The sequence below is a fragment of the Monodon monoceros genome, unplaced genomic scaffold (assembly GCF_005190385.1).
Source record: "Monodon monoceros isolate NGI ecotype Baffin Bay Population unplaced genomic scaffold, NGI_Narwhal_1 Super_Scaffold_15, whole genome shotgun sequence".
Taxonomy (NCBI): Eukaryota; Metazoa; Chordata; class Mammalia; order Artiodactyla; family Monodontidae; genus Monodon; species Monodon monoceros.
In genome coordinates this window covers 54,506,447-54,521,477 of record NW_021703771.1, presented here as the reverse complement: position 1 = coordinate 54,521,477, position 15,031 = coordinate 54,506,447, and the positions used below count along the sequence as shown (strand labels likewise).

Genomic DNA, 15,031 nt, shown 5'->3' with positions numbered 1-15,031 from the left:
AGAGCTAGGCTCAGAATTGCCTATTTTCAGCTACATGAGTACTTAGCTGAGTATGGATGTAGGATAATTTTTGTGTGTGTGTGATTTCCCTCTGTGTGTCTGGAAGTCTTTCACCCTTCCCTCCATACTAAATGACATTAGCATCCCACCCTAGGGAAGAGAAGCACCCTCAGCAAGGACCCCTTCCTTTCAAGCCTATGTAGATATAAATTGGGAATTACTATTGACTTTCCTCTCCTACTAAGATGCTTTTACTCTGTATTATCAGAAGACTCCGAACTCACATGTATGTAAGCACTTACAACATGAGACTTGTTCATTTATCTACTTTCCTAAACTGGACAAAGTTCCACCATAGTAGGAACTATGCCTTTTTCAATTTTTTGTTCCCAGTCACGTACACAGTACCTAGCTCATATTAAACACTCAATAAATTTTTGCTTAATTACTGGAAATTGAACAGATGCAAACATTTAAAAACCAATGGATGGAAGTGATCTTGGCTGGTTCCTCAGGCAAAGACTCCTTAGTCCTTGCCCAGGATTTGCTGTTCCTCTTTATGGACACAAAGTTTACTCTGTTTTTATGCCCAGCATTGATTGAACTTGGTTCACATTAATCAAACCAAACAAAACAAAACTTTATTTTAAACACAGGATTGATTTATATATTTACAACAGATAAGCCAGCATGGCTGTATATTCATGCTCTTTAGGCGTGACCTTTTGTCCCTGCAGAGAACTCTCCAGAGGAAGTCAAACTCCTTCATGGACAGAGAACCTGGACAAATAAATGGCTTGAACCCACAGGTTTGTATGATTAAACTAGGGTATTCTGATGCATTCTCATTTCCTTAATGATCAATTAATAAGAAGACTATGACATTTCCCTCTGGCCTTTTTAGAACAGGAGACATACTGATTTCTTTTTTCAAAATTATTCTAAATACAGCTTCTTCTGTTAACACAATTCTTCAAAGTGTCATAAGCTTTCTTTTTATTTCTGGCATGTCTTAATTAATTATATATTGTACACTTTTTGAGGTGGTAGGACTTTCCAAAATTTTAGGATGACCTCCCCAAATAGAGATCTGATGTATATAAGTTATTTATCATTGGAGGGGGACCTTCAAGATGGTGAGGAGTAAGACGAGGCGATCACCTTCCTCCCCATAAATACATCAGTAATACATCTACACGTGGAACAACTCCTACAGAACACCTACTGAACGCTGGCAGAAGACCTCAGACTTCCCAAAAGGCAAGAAACTCCCCACGTACCTGGGGAGGGCAAAAGAAAACAGAATAAACAGAGAAAAAAGAATAGGGACGGGACCTGCACCTCTGGGAGGGAGCTGTGAAGGAGGAAATGTTTCCACACACTAGGAAGCCCCTTCACTGGGGGAGATGGTGGTGGGCAGGGGGGACGCTTCAGAGCCACGGAGGAGAGCACAGCAACAGGGGGGCAGAGGGCAAAGCAGACAGATTCCCGCATAGAGGATCGGTGCCGACCAGCACTCACCAGCCCGAGGCTTGTCTGATCACCCGCTGGGGCGGGCGGGGCTGAGAGCTGAGGCTCGGGTTTCGGAGGTCAGATCCCAGGGAGAGGACTAGGTTTGGCTGCATGAACACAGCCTGAAGGGGGCTAGTGAACCACAGCTAGCTGGGAGGGAGTCCGGGAGAAAGTCTGGAACTGCCTAAGGGGCAAGAGACCATTGTTTCGGGGTGTGCAAGGAGAGGGGACTCAGTGCATCGCCTAAATGAGCTCCAGAGACGCGCGTGAGCCGCAGCTATCAGCGCGGACACCAGCGACAGGCATGAAACACTAAGGCTGCTGTTGCAGTCACCAAGAAGCCTGTGTGCAAGCACAGGTCACTATCCACACCTCCCCTCCCAGGAGCCTCTGCAGCCCGCCACTGCCGGGGTCCCGTGATCGAGGGACAACTTCCCCGGGAGAGCACAATGAGCACCTCAGGCTGTTGCAACATCATGGCGGCCTCTGCCACCGCAGGAAGGCCCCACATTCCAATGACAACTACCATAGCCCTCCCTTCCCCTGGCCTGAATGAGCAAGAGCTCCCTAATCAGCCGCTGCTTTAACCCAGTCCTGTCTGGGAGGAAAGAGATGCTGACGGCGACCTTCATACAGAGGTGGGGCCAAAAGCAAAGCTGAACCCCATAAATGCCCCATGCTACCAATCCCCAGGGCAAGAAACAGAATCTAACCATCACTCCAGGGACCACTGTCCTCATTTCATTTGCTCTTCTTTCCCTTCTACCCAAAGGTAACTACTGTTGTAACACCATAGATTATTTTGCTTGTTTTTAAGCTTTGTATGAATGGAATAACACAGTAACTGTTTTTGGCTTCTTCCATTCAAATTTTAATTGTTGTTGTTGTGTGCAGCAACAGTTTTGTCTTTTTCATATACTAATGACAGATTAGTATATAACAGCTTAATTAACCATTCTACTGTAAAAGGACTAGTGTGTTCTTTCTAATACTTGACTATCACAAATACTTGTCGCAACATTCTCATTCTTGTCTTTCAGCAAGCATCTGTCTAAGTTTCCGATGAAGAGATTTTCTGGGTCAAAGTGGATATATACAAAATAATTTGTATTTTTACAGAAATTAATATTCATTCCAGCAGTGTCGATAGGTTCCTTTGCATCAAATTCTTTCTTATACTTGGTAATGGTCACTTTTCATGCTTTTATCCATTCTTTTGAGTAGTATCTCTTACAAATACTAGATTACTAAATGAGGTGGCAAATTTTTCGATATTAGCAAAATATTTGGGTGTCCTCTTTTGTGAAGTTCCTACTTAAGGTTTTTATTGAAATGCCTATCTTTCATTTATTGATCTGTAGGAAACTATATCTTTTCAATATTAACCCTTTGTCAGTTATATATCTTGAACATATCTTTTCTTAGTTTATGCTTATCAGTTCTCTCCTTTAATGAAGTCTTCTTAATGTAGAAAATTTTTAGTGTAGATCAATTTCTCAATTTTTCTTCCTTTACTATTTTATCCTTTTTTTCTGGTTTTTAAAACAAATTCTACCCCATGATCTTCAATTGCTAGGCATTTTCGTGTATGCTTGTGTGTGTGTAGACTCCTATTTAGTTAGTCATTAACTGCAATTTTTCTTCCCTCAGCTCCACAATTTTATCAAAGACTCTTCTCATCGTGTCAATATTAGAGCAATAGCTTTCAAAATCATCTATTGCCTTGAGTGGAAAACTGTCCTCATATTTCATACTTACCATATATCTCCCCTTCTTATTACTGAACTTGGGCTGCCATAACAAAATACCATAGATTGGGTGGCTTAAATCACAGAGATTCATTTTATCACAATTCTGGAGAGAGAGAGAGACAGAAAGAGAGAGAGAGAGAGAGAGTGCTCTGGTCCCTCTTCCTCTTTTTTTTTGTTTTTGTTTTTTTGCGGTACGCGGGCCTCTCACTGTTGTAACCTCTCCCATTGCGGAGCACAGGCCCCGGACGCGCAGGCTCAGCGGCCATGGCTCACGGGCCCAGCCGCTCCGCGGCATGTGAGATCTTCCGGGACCGGGGCACGAAGCCGTGTCCCCTGCTTCAGCAGGCGGACTCTCAACCATCACGCCACGAGGGAAGCCCCCTCTTCCTCTTTAATATGAACTTCAATATGTAAATTTTCAGTCCATAATACTGAATTTTTTTCTTGGATTTTGATCTCACAATTTTTCAAAATTGCTGTCCACTCTCTGATGTCATAGAACATGTTTTTAATATTTCATTCAGTTTTTATAGTTGTTCTCTGCAAGAAAGAATTGAGGCTGCCATTTAAGTCTTTAAATTAGATGAACTCAAAAGAAACCTTGATCATATGTTTGTTTCCTTGGCCTGTTGTGTTCAAGAAGGTGATTTGATTACTATGTCAAATTCCTAGTCCATTTCTAATTTACTATGAATTTAAAAATTAGGTAAGCAGGGCTTCCCTGGTGGCGCAGTGGTTGAGAGTCCGCCTGACGATGCGGGGGACATTCCTTAACACTTTTCTGGCAAGCATTTAGTGTTCCAAAAATGGGAGCTCACTTGTTAAAGGGGCTCCATCAGCAGCTTTAAGCGTATGCTTAACAAGGGTTAGAGGTCCCGTGTATAAGTCAATCTAATTTGTTTCTGAAAATTTCTCTTCCTTCGTTAGATTTTTGGACTTCAGCAACATTTATGGACTTGTAATTACTAAAGTTTTGTAGATCATGTGATTCATGTTTAAAGCAGTTAGAAAAGTTATCACTTTCTTTCCATATCTCTCTCTTAATCATCAAGATTTTATATCATCCACTTAATCTCTATCTAGAATATCTTTTATGCGCAAAAGTCTTCTTTTAAGTAGGCTTCAGAATATCCACTTTGTCTGCCATAATGTTTTTCTTAACGTTGGCAGTGTCCTGATAAAGGAAAAAAATTATCCTCCTGACTGTCCCTATAGGAGTTGTTGGTTTCAAGTCTAGCAAGAAAGATTTATGGGGTGGGGCCTTTTGCTCTTGAATAATTCAGAGCTAGCATTTTAAGATAAAAATGCTACCGATAGTACCCAAACACTAAAAACTTGCCTCTTTTATGAATATTGTTATACCAAAATCTGTCACCACAGTCCCTGAGAATAAAGTACTTGGAAACTCTATTCCAGATGTTCAAATCTTATAGGTTTCAGAAATTCTGCTTCTGTCTATTACAAAGATACTCCGACTGGACTGCCACTTGCATAAACAACTGAAAACTAGGATAAAATATATAAAATTTATTTCCAGACATGGGAAAGTAATCAGAAGAGGGCAGTAATGATTTAGATAAAAGGAAACAAATCTAATGAGCCCTATAATAGCCATGGTTTTCTGCCATTTGGTAAGTTCAGGAAGAAAAACCCCAAAGACTCCAGAGTTTATGTTGACTTGAGGAGAAAAAGATTGGACTTTAGGGAAGTTGAAGCTATCAGAATTTGCAAGTATAATGCCAGGAAAAAAGGGAAGCATTCATAGAAAGAACTCCAGAAATTTGCACAGAGTTCTCCTCCAATCTTTAAGTTAAATAGCAATCTGCGTGTGTATAGAATGAAACTCTAAAAGGCCAAAGAAAAAACAATTACTGGGGGTCCTTAAGCCTTCAAATTCCCCAAGTTCATAGAAGGACAGCATTCACTCAAGTTTTCTCCAACCATATGGAAGAGATTTTGTTGAATAAGAAGAACATTCATTAGACACCCCATAAATGTGTTTTTAGTAGTAAGGATAACTAGTCCCAAGTAAAGGTGGCTCTAGAATTGTTCTCAGAAAAACTGTTTTTTTTTAATTGAAAATAGTTGACATACAATATTAGGTTAGTCTCAGGTGGATTACATAGTGATTTGACATTTGTATACATTATGAAATGATCACCACAATAAGTCTAGTAAACATCTGTTCTCATACAAATTTACTACAATATTATTGACCATATTTTTATGCTGTATGTTATATCCTCATGGCATATTTATTTTATAACTGGAAGTTTGTACCTCTAATCCCCTTCACCTATTTTGCCCACCCCACCCCCAGCAATCATCTGTTCCCTGTATCTATGAGTCTGTGGAAAACAGTATAGAGCCTCCTCAAAAAATTAAAAGTAGAACTGACATGTGATCCAGCAATTTCACTTCTGGGTATTTACCCAAAGAAAACAAAAACAATTCAAAAAGATATATGCACTTCAGTGTTTATTTCAGCATTATTTATGATAGCGAAGATATGGAAGAAACCTTAGTGTCCATTGACAGATAAATACACAAAAAAGAAAGACACACACACACACACACACACACAGAAATATTAGTCATAAAAAAGAATGAAATCTTGCCGTTTGCAACAAAATGGATGGACTAGAGGGCATCCTGTTAAGCTTAACGAGTCAGAGAAAGACAAATACTGTATGATCTCACTTTTATATGGATCCTAAAAACAAAACAAATGAACAAACAAAACAAAATGAAAACACACTCATAGATACAGAGAGCAAATTGGTATCTGCCAGAGAGGAGAGTGTAGGGGATTGTGTGAAATAGATAAAGGGGATTAAGAGGTTCAAACTTCCCGTTATGAAATAAATAAGTCACAGGGATGTAATACACCGCATAAGGGATATGGCCAATAATATTGTAAAAACTTTGTATGGAAACAGATCGTTACTAGAGTTATCATGGTGACCATTTCATAATGTATTTAAATGGTGAATCACTGTGTTGTACAGCTGAAACTAACATAATATCGTACATCAACTATGTTTCATCAAAAATAAATAGAAAGAAATTTGAAAGGAATATCAAAACTGTATCTGTAAAATTCACAAATATTTGGAAATTAAACAATAAAAGAACAAATAATACATGAATAAAAGAAGATATGACAAAGAACATTTTTTTTAATTTACTAAATGAAAATTAATAAGTTGACAGTCCAAAATTAGTGGAATTCTGCTAAAGCAGTGCTTCAAAGGAAATTTATACTTTTTAATAGTTATATTGGAAAAAGAAATAGGGTCAAAAGCACTAATCATTTTCAACGTTAAGAATCAAGAAAAAGAAGACAAAAATAAACTCAAAGTACAATGAGAGGAAGAAAATAATGAGTGGAAATCAAGGAAATAGAAAATAGAAAAGAAGAATAAAGATCAACAAAACCAGTATCAAGTTTTTTAAAAATATGAGTAAAATTGATCTAGCTAGACAGATAAACAAAGAAGACATAAATTATCAATATCAAAATTTTATGAAGGAACATCACTACATACCCTATAGGCGTTAAAAAGATAATAAGGAAATATTATGAGCAAAATGATGCTAATAAATTTGACAACCTAAATAAAATAGATTCATGAAAAGATACCATTTACCAAAACTGATTGAGCAGACGTAGAAAAATGAATAACACTATTATTTATTAAAAATTTTGAATGCTTGATGTAATAACTTCCCCAAACAGGATAGATGGCTTTACTGGTTGCCTTCATCCTTCCAGGCTGCTATAACAAAAATGCCATAGACTTACTGACTTAAACAAGCATTTACTTCTCAGTTTTGGAGGCTGGGAAGTCCAACCTCAGGGTGCTGAGAGATTCAGTGTCTAGTGAGAATCAGCTACCTGGTTCATAGAAGGCCATCTTCTCTCTGTGTCCACACATGGCAAAAGGAGGAAGAAGGGACAAGAGAGCTCCCTGGGGTCTCTTTTATAAGGACACTAATCTTATTCATGATGATTCCACTCTCATGACCTAAACATCTCACAAGGCCCTCTCTTCCTATTATCATCAAACTGGGGATTAAGATTTCAACATATGAATTTGGGGACGGGGGGACACAAACTTTCAGTCCATAACATTTCACCGCTGGCCTCCCAAATTTATGTCCTTCTTACATGAAAATTGTATTCATTCCATTCCAACAGCCCCAAAAGTCTTAACTCATTTCAACATCCTTCTAAAGTCTAAGTCCAAAGTCTCATTTAAATCCAATGTGGATGGGACTCAAGGTACAATTCATCCTGAGGCAACTTCTTCTCTAGCTATGAACCTATGAAACCAAAGAAATGATGTATCTTCTAAGACAGAACAGGCATAAAATAGGCATTTCTATTCCAAAAGGGAGAAATAGGAAAAAGAAGTGGTAACTTGTCCCAAGTAAGTCCAAAGCCTAAAACCTAAAAGGGCAAACAACATGAAATCTTAATGCTTTTTGATTTGATTCTTTGCCCTCTGGACTCTCTGGAGGGTCAACATTACCCCAACAGCTCAGGCAGGGGTCCCTGCTTATTGATCACTTATTGAAAATAAATTTTTTTGATTTATAGGGCAGAGCTAGTGATGGAAGTTAATCTTGTAGGCATTTTTTTATCTGCGTAAGTAACAGCATAAAACTGGGGAGCCCGCAAACTGAAACCACTGCCTTTGAGAACAGTGTATTTGCATACATTTTTTCAGAATACATCTGTTAATCTGAATTTGAATTGCACATTAGTGCTGGAGAAAAAGACAATTAGGATGCAGTGTCTGAAGATTTCTTGCCCTCCAAAAATAAATTCTGTCTCTGTCTGCTTCTTACTTATACCCTTAAAATCATTAATTAAGTTTGGGGTTAGGAAAGATTTACAATTCATGTGAATCTGCTTTGACAGTTATATTCTTTGTGTTAACACATTCATAATAAGAGAAATGCAAATTAAATACATACTGGCACACCATTTCTCTACTCTGAAATTAGCAAAGTGAGAAAACATGAAATCTTTAGTAGCAGTAGCAGGGCAAAGCAGTACAAGACTCACAGAAGAATCTGGCCATATATAACAAAGCAACATTTATCCTCACTTTAAAAAAGCCTTTTTATTTGGCTATGATTATAGATTCATAGGAAAGTGCAAAAAAATGTACAGGGAGGTCTCAGGCACCCATCACCTAAACTCCCTCAATGTTAAGATTTTACATTATCAAAACCAGGATATTAATATTGTTTCAATCCATACAGCTTGTTCAGATTTCATCAGTTACAGCCGTACCCATTTGTGTACCTGCATGTGTGTGTATCTCTGCAAATTTATCACATGTGTAGCTTTGTGCAATTACTACCACAATTAATATACTTAACTGTACCATCATCACAAGACTCTGTCCTTCTACCTCTTTACATCTTCACTCACCCTATCCCTTCTCCTGCCCAAACCCTTGGCAATGACCAACCCTTTCTTCATGACTATACTTACGTTATTTCACAAATATTATCAATATATAAATGGAACCATGTAATATGTTTTCTTTGAGACTGGCTTTTTTACTCAGAATAATTTTCTTGAGACTCATTCAAGTTGCTTGTTCATCAGTAGTTTGTTCCTTTTTATTGCTGAATAGTATTCTTTGACATAGATGTACAGTTTGTTTATACATCTATCCACTAATGCTACTTGGGTTTCTGGCTGTTACAAATAAAGCTGCAATAAATATCTGTGTACAAATTTTCTGTATGAAAATAAGTTATCATTTCCCTGGGATGTATACCTAAGAGGTTAATTGCTGAGTCGTATGGTAAATCCATTTTTAGTATTAAAAGGAACGGTCAAACTATTTTCCAGAGTGGTTTTGCCATTTTACATTCCCGTCAGCAACATATGAATGATCCATTTCTAACATCCTAACTAGCATTTGTGTTATCACCACTTTTTATTTTAGCCATTTTGATAGGCATGTAACGATATCTTATTGTGTTTTTAATTTCAATTTCGCAATAGCTAATGATGTTAAACATTTTTTCATGTGCTTATTTGACATCCATATCTCTTCTTACCTAAAATGTCCTTTTATGCGTTTTGCCCATTTTTTAAAATTAAAGAAAATATTTTTGAAGTAGAGTTGATTTACAATGTTGTGTTAATTACTGCTGTACAGCAATGTGATTCAGTTATACATGGTATATACATTCTTTTTTTATATATATTCTTTTCTACTATCCTTTATCATAGGATATTGAATATAGTTCCCTGTGCTATACAGTAGGACCTTGTTGTTTATCCATTCTGCATATAAAAGATTACATCTACTCACCCCAACCCCCTCCCCCTTGGCAACCACCAGTCTGTTCTCTATGTCCAGTGATTCTGTTTCTGTTTCATAGATAAGCTCATTTGTGTCATACTTTATATTCCACGACATCATATGGTATTTGTCTTTCTCTTTCTGACTTACTCCACTTAATGTGATAATCTCTAGTTGCAACCATGTTGCTGCAAATGGCATTATTTTGTTCTTTTTTATGGCTGAGTAGTATTCCATTTCATGTATGTACCACATCTTTTTTATCCATTCATCTGTTGATGGATATTTAGGTTGTTTCCATGTCTTGGCTATTGTAAATAGTGCTTCTTTTGACCATTTTTAACTGGATGTGTTTGTTGTTTTGAGAATTCTTTATATAGTCTAGATATAATTCCTTTTTAGATATGTGGTTTGCAGATATTTTCTCTCAGTCTGTAGCTTATCTTGTCTTCATAATAGAATCTTTCACAGAGAAAAATTTGAAAATTTTATGTTCAATTTTTCAATTTTCCTTTTAAGACTTATTCATTCTCTCAACAGAATCTTTCAGAGGACACTTGTGGGGTTTTTGCTGAGTCCAATTTATCAAATTTCCTTTTATGAATTTTCACTTTTAAGTGCTTTTGAATTCAAGTCTAAGAACTTCTGCCTAGTCCCAGATCCCAAACATTTTATCCTATGTTTTTCTAGAAGCTTTATAGTTTTATGTTTTACATTTATGTCCCTGATATACTTTTGAGTAGATTTTTTGTGGAAGGTGTGTAGACTAAATCAAGGTTTATTTATTTGTCTGTGGATGTCCAGTTTTTCCAGAACCATTTATTCAAAAACTATACCTCCTTTATTACATTGCTTTTGTAACTTTGTCAAAAAATGTGCATAATTTGTGTAGATTTATTTCTGGTCTCCCTATTCTGTCCCATTGATTTATGTGTCTATTCTACCAGCAGTACCACACTGTCATGATTCCTGTGGCTATGTAGGAAGCCAAGAAGAATGATTCTTCCCACTTTATTCTTCTAGTTCAAAATAGCTTTTAGCTATTATAGGGTCTTTCCCTTTCTGTAAAAATTTTAGAGTAAGATTGCTTATAGCTATTTTAAAAAAAGCTACATTTTGATATGTTGGTAACAATTATATTAAACTTACAGATAAATTTAGGAAAAACTGACATCTTTACTATATTGAGTTTTCCAAACCACAAACATGATATGTCTCCACAAGCATTTAGGTTTTCTTTGATTTCTTTCATCATGTAGATTTTTTTACATGTTTTCTTAGATTCAAACCTAAGTATTTCATTTTCTTTGGAGCGATTGTAAATGGTACTTTAAAAAAATTGGTTTCCACTTATTAATATATAGAAATGCTATTGATTTTTGTTTGTTAATCTTGTATCCTGGGTAATTTTCTTGTTGTCCTTCTGTTATTAATTTCTAGCTTGATTTCACTGTGGTCAAAAACCATACTCTCTATGATTTCAATTCTTTTAAGTTTGTTAAGGTTTATTTTATGTTCAGGATGTGTTCTATCTTTGTGACTCTTCCACAGGCACTTGAAAATAATCTGTATGTTGCTGCTATTGGGTGGAATGTACTATAAATGTCTATTAGATCCTAAAGCATTTATATGTTGGCTGTTTTAAAATCTTTGACAGATAATTCCAACATCTGATTTGCCTTGGTATTGACATTGATTGTAATTTCTCATGAAAATAGTGGTTTTTCTGGTTCTTAGCATATCTGGTGATTTCTACTGTGTCTTAGACATTTTGGTTATTATGTTAGAAGATTCTAAGGCCTATATAAATCTTCCATTTTAACAGGGAATAGCCCTGTTTAGGTTAAGCATATGAATCTTGTCTACTCTTGTAGTCTTTAACCTTAATGACATTTTTCTCAGCTCTTACAATGATATTCTGGTCTGGTGGTTATTCTGGTGCTGTTGGGCTCCCACTCAATCTCTGCTGGTGCTATCTGTAAGGTAGAGGTCACTTCCCTGAGGCATCTGTAGGTGACCATCTAGGTGGGGCCAGAAACTGCAGATGTGGAGGCCATAGAGACACAGGGCTTCATGCTACTGTCCTTTTGGAGGGTTAGGACTGTACACTCATGCCTTGGCTGTGGAGCGGAAATTGAAATGGCATGGAATTTCCTCCTGCCACTTTGGCCAAAAAAATCGAAATGACCACTCATAGGATATTGGTTGAAAAAATATTGAACACCTGCACAGAGCAATGCTAAGTAGTTAGCAAAAAAAATTAAATAAAAAAGATCTCTATGAGGACATATAGAGTAATTTCCCAGGGAAAAAAACTAAGTGAAAAAAATCAGGAAACCAAAGAATAAACATAATATTCTACATTGTGTAGAAGTATGGAATAAATAAGAGATAGATACAATAATATGGAGATAGATAAATAGACAGATAAATATAGATGTAATATAGATATATTCATTTTTAAAAAACACAGAGAAAGGATAAACCAGAAACTACTTAATTGGTTACCCATGATGTGTGAGCAAAAATGGGTTGGGAAGGGGTAGGGAAAGAAATTAAAATTTGCATATATATTTTCTCAAAGTTTTGATATTTAAAATGTTAATAATCTATGTTAAAAATAAAATTAAATGAAGACAGGTTAAAAGCAAAAAACTGAATCCTAACATATACAAATTAACCTAATAACATATCAAAACGATAACACATACTTAGGCTTCACACATACAAATGTTGCCTTTGATTACACCGCTAGAATTTTACACCAAGGGGAGCAGGTTAATTACAGTTTTTATATTATCTTTATTCAATTTTACATCAGAGATGTTAACTAAAGTGCAAGAATCCTAATTTTGTGCCTGCAGTCTGTGATGTAGTAAACCACCTCATGTCCTGGAAGATTATAAATGATGTCCTTAAGTAATTTTCCGGCTACTTCTGTTTCAGTGTCAGCACACATTTAGATCACTGTGTCATCCCTTTATACAAAGCACCAAGTTTATTTTCTCAGGTAAATTTGAAGACAGTTCAACAGATTAAATGATAGAAGACACATTGGATTTAGCAAAGAAAATGTGGGTGAAAATATTTAATGCATGTTTACTGATAGTTAACCAAGAAAAAATATTGTCAAATAAACTTTCAGTGGATTTCACTTCCAGGTTATATTAAATTTTTGCATAAATTAGAAGTGGTTAACAGTTGATAGCCAAACTTTCTTGGTTAACAGTGCCTGACAGGGGTCTCTTCAGTGAGGCTGAAAAGAGTTCTTCTAGAAGTGTCTTTTCCAAATAGACAAAATTTCCTGATAGCAAAGTGTAACTCTTAATGCCTTCATCTCCCAAGAGCACACTGTGAGAAGATTGCTCTACCGAAGCATTGTTAATTTTTTTTTTTTTTCGGTACGCGGGCCTCTCACTGTTGTGGCCTCTCCCGTTGCGGAGCACAGGCTCCGGACGCGCAGGCTCAGCGGCCATGGCTCACGGGCCTAGCCGCTCCGCAGCGTGTGGGATCTTCCCGGACCGGGGCACGAACCCGTGTCCCCTGCATTGGCAGGCGGACTCTCAACCACTGCTCCACCAGGGAAGCCCCATCGTTATTTTTAATAGAAACAATTACGCCTTTGCAATATATAAGTGTTTCCCTTTTCATCAGCTATGGGCCAAAAGAAACAGGAATCAAGTGCGTTGGGTATCCCACGACCATCTCAAAAGTTGAGAGTTTGTGAGTTCCAAAAGGATCTCACAGCAATGCTTTTGGCCAAGGTATTTGGAGGCCATCTACAAATTTCGCCAATTGAGTCTTAATAATGCATAAGTGGAGACTTCCCTGGTGGCGTAGTGGTTAAGAATCCACCTGCCAATGCAGGGGACACGGGTTCGAGCCCTGGTCCACAAAGATCCCACATGCCTCAGAACAACTAAGCCCACACACCACAACTACTGAGCCTGCGTGCCTAGAGCCCGTGCTCCACAACAAGAGAAGCCACCGCAATGAGAAACCCACAGACCGCAATGAAGAGCCACAACTAGAGAAAGCCCACACACAGCAACAAAGACCCAATGTGGTGAAAAATAAATAAATTTTAAAAATAATAATAATAATGCATTAGTGCATTCAACTAAACCAGAGGGTTAAAGATGATAAGTGCAGTGAAATAGTTATAAAACTGGCCAAACAGCACAAACTTAAAGTACTTGGCCAGTAAAATGAGTTCTTCAATCACGAAGTTTTAGAGGAGTTCCCCAGGTAGGGATAATCTTTTCCAAAAGGACTTTTACCACGGAAGAGGCAGTAAGCTGTTTACAAGGGAGGGATTCAGTCTGATGTGAAAATATACAGATTGTAACTAAAACATTTTTACCCGTGAGACAAAGGAAGTTATATGAAATCCATTTTCTAGACTTTGGTCCGTTAGGCAGTTTAAAATGTCTAGGAGCAGTACGAGCAGGCTTCTCTGTGTTGTACTTCAGATAAGTGGGACAAGTAAGACAGGCACTTTTTGTGGCCTTATTAATGTTTCTCCCCCAATATTGATTCATGAAGGCTATCATTTTGACAGTGGTGAAGGGTGGGAATTTTAGAGTCTCCAGTGGGACTGGGTTGTTGTTTGGTCAACCCAGAGCTTTCTTTTTTTTTACCAAACCAACAACTGTTAAATTTACAATCTTGTTTTTCCTTTCCTGAGGCCAACTGTTGGGCTTCTCTAGCCAGTTTTTCTAAGTTACCATTTGGGGGCCTTTGGAACATGACAGAGGTTTGGCTGCTAATGCTACCTTTAAGGGCAGCATTCCTTGTGGAAATATTGGCAGGGTGACTTTACTTAGCTAACAGAATCAAGTTTAGAATGCCCTGGAATCTTAATAATAGCTAAAGTTGCAGGTAAAAGTATTGCATTCAATAATTACTGAATATAAGGGCCATTTTAAATTTTCTTTCCACAGAATGTAATTCCTCAAAGCCCCATCACTGAGAATCAGAAGGACACTGGAAAGCATAATTAGAAGACTGAAGGCTCATAAAACACTTAAATTTATAATAATCTCTTTCCAATATCCTGGCTTATTGCAATAATAAATGAAACTGGGAGGATTTTGTTTCATTTAAGAGCCTTCATTTCCTGGAGTTGAAGATTAAGAATTTCGGCAGTCTTCCTTTGAGGTGATTCATCTAGAGTATGAGACAGCTGGTTTGCCAGATTAACTGACTCTAGAGTAGACCTAGTTTCCTATTCCATCCTGGTCCTTTTTACTATAAGGGAAAGGTCCCAGTTCAACTCATGAATAAACATAGAGTTAAAAACTACCTAGGTGGAATCAACATCTAAAGGAAGGCCAGAATTTCCTTTAAAATCAACCTGAAGTTGGTTGTAATTGTCATAAACATGTTCATCAGATTTTTGTGTGCAAGCCTGAATTTTGTTCCAATCAACAG

General features: G+C 37.1%; 1 protein-coding gene across 1 annotated transcript in view; it reads left to right on the top strand.

Annotated features, from left to right (window-relative positions):
* THEMIS (thymocyte selection associated) overlaps nucleotides 1-14,602 on the top strand; it is a 206,592-nt gene extending 191,990 nt beyond the window's left edge. Inside the window, exon 8 of the transcript XR_003793697.1 lies at nucleotides 14,542-14,602. The gene's annotated coding sequence lies outside the window, so the exon portion shown is untranslated. The remainder of the gene's footprint in view (nucleotides 1-14,541) is intronic.
* Nucleotides 14,603-15,031: the final 429 nt, after the last annotated feature.